We start from the raw sequence: 5,510 nt of genomic DNA on the forward strand, positions 1-5,510 counted from the left end.
TATATATATATATATATATATATATATATATATATATATATATATATATATATATATATATATACTGTCCTCCATCCACATGAAATTGTGAATACACTCATGGGTCACCTTCATCATATATTGCACAACCTCTTGGACCTTTATTCAATATCTGTCTTCGTTTTAGAGATTTTAATGGTTGAATTAATTATCGAACCGTTCAACCTTGGGGAAGTCTGAATTTTCTTCCAGAAAGTACAGTAGGAGCTGAAACTCACCATGGAAAACATGGATATTGTATCTTCAGTGCAAAGCAATGTCACTGTATTAATGTAAACTTTTAAAAACGTTATCAGAACGTTGGCTAATGTTCTGGCTAGATTTTCTCAATGTTATGAACATTTGAATAGAACATTTGTTCAATGTTATCTCTTAAGTAAGACAGACATATCACCCTGTAGCTCAAGACTGGTTACCCACTGAAGCTAAGCAGGGCTGAGCCTGGTCAGTACCTGGATGGGAGACCTCCTGGGAAAACTAGGTTGCTGCTGGAAGAGGTGTTAGTGAGGCCAGCAGGAGGTGCGGGTGTGTGGGTCCTAACACCCCAGTGTAGTGATGGGGACACTATGCTGTCAACAAGCACGTCCTTCGGATGAGACGCTAAACTGAGGTCCTGACTCTCTGTGGTCATTAAAAATCCCAGGATGTCTTTCGAAAAGAGTAGAGGTGTGACCTCGGCATCCTGGCCAGATTTGCCCATTGGCCTCTGACCATCATGGCCTCCTAACAATCCCCATATCTACTGATTGGCTTCATCACTCTGTCTCTTCTCCACCAATAAGCTGGTGTGTGGTGGGCGTTCTGGCGCACTATGGCTGCCGTCGCATCATCCAGGTGGATGCTGCACACTGGTAGTGGATGAGGAGATACCCCGACAATGTAAAGCGCTTTGAGCGCCTAGAAAAGCGCTATATAAATGTAATGAATTATTATTATTATTATTAAATAACGTTTTCAAAATGTAAGTATAAAAATGCTCTTTATATTTAATTCATGGAACGTTTTTTTTTTCTAATTTCAGAATGTTCAATGAACATTTAAAACGTTCCCATAATGTTTGCAAAATTATTAAATGGGACGTTCCCTTAATGTTTCCCCTACCATTTGCATAACCAAGAAAACATATTTTTAAACATTTAAAAAGACTGGACATTTTGAACACTAAGAGAACACTAAGAAGTAACGTTTTAATTCGGAAATAAACTTAAAGGGGACGCTTGCAAAACATTCTTAGAATATATTTTTGTTAGCTGGGTCCTGTAAACAAACATTAATGTATATCTTGCATCTATATTGTAAAAATTTAAACCTTCAGAGGCTCCATCTAATAATTATATTTTATATTTATATTATATTTATTAATATGATATTATATTTTATGTATTATATATTATGTAGTAATATACTGGCGGTCCTGCTCCCCCCCACTCTCTCTCAGCGTCTGTACGAAGATCCAGTGTATCTACAGACATGAAGTGAAGCACAGCTACTTAATGTACCAGTCACTCCTCCTCCATCAGTGGACGCTGCTCCACCCTCTCCAGCGCGTTCATCTCTCCGGCCGTTACCGTCCCACGAGTGGAGAGGATTTCAGCACCGGGACAAATCCACCATACATCCACCACCGTCACGCATCATGGCGACAGAGGTAAGAATCATTAACGCATTAATTTGAGCTTCGTGCGAGATGAAGAGACAGCGGAGAGCGGGTCCGTTTCATTCGCGTGCTTTGGATGAAGTTATTTTGACACCTGCTGTGGGGTTGAAACACGGTGTTTCCTGTAAACGCTTTAGATGAGATGCGTTCAAAGAAGCCAATTAAGAAAGGGAGAAGCTGTTTCCTTTAAAGATTAATATTCCAAAAGTGAATATTTTGTGGTGAAAGCAGAGGATCTACCGAGGAATGTGTGAATGAAACAGACAGACTGACGAATTATTCAGCACCCTGGACAGAGACACAAATAGTCTGAATAAAAAAGCAACAGATGCTGAAGTAAAAGTATTTTTACGCGGCTCTCTGGAATACTTCATTCTGATTGGTCAGTTGATCGTGGAAACCCATGTTTGCCATGCTCCTGTCTCTTCAGGCAAGTAACAAAAAAACATAAATAAATGAATCTAATATACTATTTATTTATAAATATAAAAATAAGCTCAAATAAATATTTTGTGTCAATTAATTTATCTGGTAGCTATGTAAAAAGCGGGACAAACACTGATATGTTGATCAGTTTATTTTGCAGTTATGACTTGCGAAGTGTATTATGCTTTCAATATAGACTATAATGCAACATCCAGTGTCTTTCCATCACTATTAGTGATTGACTCTAAATTCTGATTGGTTGAGCCACTTTCACTGTCAAGACACACCCAACAAAATCCAATACTTCCCTACTATGTGGAAAAAGCGTAGTGTGTCCGAATACATCAAGAATCACATCAAATTTTTCACAAATTGGGACGCCTCCAAAGTTAACAATTTTCTTTATTCTGTTTACCAACTGAAGTTCATAACTCAGATGCATGGAATATGATATAATTACGCATAATATAATTTCTCATACGTGGTAACAGAGTTTTAATACCTGTACAAAATTGGTAGATGAAACTGACGGCATCTGACCAATCAGAACAGATATTCAAATAAGCCAACATCACGACTACCATAGGTAACATTTAAGTCAATCAGCTTTTAGAATCACTTCGATGTGTCATCAAGCTTTCCTGTAGACAACGGGAAGAGAAACTTTTGGGCAAAATATCCATGAAATCCAAATTAATGAAAGATCTCCATCTATACCGTGTAGGTGAGTAGATTTTAGTTGCAATGGGGCTCTCCATATATATATATATATATATATATATATATATATATATATATATATATAAATATTTTAATAAGCACTATATTCACATCTCTTTTCTCTCATGGCATATCGTCCAAATACCATTTAATTTGCTCTATTTAAGAATAATTTCTGTATGGCTGCCCTTTATCCTTAGTGCATCATCAATTCATATCCAAACAGCATAATAAATGGTTTATATTTAGGCATCTGTATAGATTGCATGCACTTTCTGTTTACTCAGTCATCTTGTTTATAGATTTATTCAATAGGTAGGCAAGACAAATTCCTCCAGTGAGAATACACAATGAGATTCCACTGTTTGTAATGTATTCAGGGAAACAATTGTATCCATCAGCAACCTAGATTTTACTTTTACAAGGATATTGAAACTGATTGTTGACTCTCACCTAGCCAACATTCGCTGGAAAAAATGTTTTTGCTGTCACAAGAAGAGTTGTCATGCACTTGCTCTGGGCATCTTGTGGTCTTGTTGTCCTACATCCAGCTCGTTTTCAGTAAAAAATATTGTAATGAGTCATCGGAATGTTCCAGGGATGCTCAGAGAGTCTTTCCTTCACTTCACTGTTCAGTTTAGCGTTCAGTGCCATAAACTCTGAGGCTTCTTTAGATGGCTCTCTAGTTTCTTCTTTGACATGCACCTCAAAGTTAATCCTTAAAATAACTACCTCTGAAAATATCAGGTTGTTTTATGTTCTGGGGCTACCGTGACAACTGATGTGTGATGTGTGATGTGTTTCTGTTTTTATGCAGAGCTGCTGCATTAGACAGTCTTTGGAGTATTGCTTGCTATTTATCTGTCTACTGTAGATGAGACTCCAAAGTCAACAGTGTTTTTACCCTTGTGCAGGGGCACATAACATGGCTATTAAAGACTCCCACATTGATTTGTTGTGTTTTAAGGGCCTGGTAGCTGCTCTCAAACACACACATGTTGGGTTTCCATGTTTTATGGGGACATTTCATAAGCGTAATGGTTATTATACTGTACAGATTGTATTTTCTGTTCCCTTACCTTAAATCTACCCTAAAACCTACCCCTCACACAAGAAATTCTGCTATTTTAGATTTTTTTTTTAAAAAAATTCTGTGTTATAAGCTGTCTTCCTCATTGAGTCCACAAATATCCCCACAATGTCAAAATTTACTTTCCTTGTATAATATAGGGAATACCAGGTACACACACACACACACACACACACAAAAAGAGAGAGATACACACAGAGACACACACACATTTACTTAGCTAATTAAACAGGGAAATGATAGATTGTAGTAGTTCCCCAGAGTTAAATCAACTCTGCTCAGAGTACATATTGTCCCAATCTACAGAGTGTTAAAGTAACACTGAAGCCGAGTTAAACTTAATGGGATAATTAAGCAATTATTTAATTGATGAGTGAGCATTATAAAAAAAACCCCAGCTGTTAACAATGTTGAAGATGAACAACTACTGCTCAGGCTTTTAGACATGAAAACATATCACATAATCCTCAACAGTGGTAACTCTGCTTCAGTGTTACTTTAACACTCTGTAGATTGGGACAATATGTACTCTGAGCAGAGTTGATTTAACTCTGGGGATTTTGCTGTGATATAAACAGTGTAGACTAACCCCAAACCTAGCTTTAAAGATTTTTTATATTTTTATTTTTTTGTCTTAAAAATGTTTTTTGTCCCCAGTTGTTGTAGTAGTTATTAGTAGTAGTATTATTAGTATTATTTAATGTAATATTTTGCTTATTTACTTCAACTAACCCTATTCTTTACAAGAAAATGTTTGCATTAAAATAATTCAAAAAATGTGAAACAAAACACTATTCTAATTATCATTATTAGAATAAAAAAGAAAAATATAATAAAAAGCAATATAATAATAATAATAATAATAATAATAATAATAATTTGCTTACTTGCCAGACTATCCCTATTCTTTACAAAAGATGTTTTGCATTAATATAATTCAGAAAAGCGAGACAAAACACTATTGTATTATTATTATTAGTAGTAGTAGTAGTAGTATTTCATTGCATTTTTAGAATACAAACATTTTTAAAAATGTATTTCTGAGTTGTTGTAATCCAAAAGAAGCCATAGTAGTAGTAGTAGTTAATAATAGTTAATAACATTAATAGTTTTGCTAATTGTGCTTAATTGTTAGACTAACCCTGTTTTTTACAAGTACACTTTTTGTACTTTTATAATATATAAGCATTTTTTTTTGCATTTATGTAATTCACAAAAAGTGAAACAAAACACACATAAAAAAAACCTTTAAATTATTGTTATTATTATTTTAGAGTGTTAAAAGGATGGTTTTATTAAGATTTAGAAACGCCCTGGGACTGTTTTATCCCCTGAGTATAGCCAGTAAATCCAGAGCAAAGTCGGAATTTACCCTTTTTTTGAAATAGCCTTTGTGCACAGCCAGCCTGTACTCTTCTAGGTTAAAAAAAACTGTCGTCCATAAAATGCGTTGCACAAATTCGAACATCTGTGTTGTGCTGTTCTGTTGTAAATAAATCTTAACCAATGATTCCTAATTGCATCTACTTCCGGAAGGCCAAATAAAGTGCTTTTGCTTTCGCACTGAAACACAGCGTC

At 35.2% G+C, this 5,510-nt stretch overlaps 1 pseudogene; it reads left to right on the forward strand.

The window, feature by feature from the left end:
- The first annotated feature begins 1,516 nt into the window (after positions 1-1,516).
- The window catches only part of LOC107564677 (golgin subfamily A member 7B-like), a 29,973-nt pseudogene continuing 25,979 nt past the window's right edge, over positions 1,517-5,510 (forward strand).

The sequence above is a fragment of the Sinocyclocheilus grahami genome, unplaced genomic scaffold (genome assembly GCF_001515645.1).
Source record: "Sinocyclocheilus grahami isolate Dianchi unplaced genomic scaffold, SAMN03320097.WGS_v1.1 scaffold955.1, whole genome shotgun sequence".
NCBI lineage: Eukaryota > Metazoa > Chordata > Actinopteri > Cypriniformes > Cyprinidae > Sinocyclocheilus > Sinocyclocheilus grahami.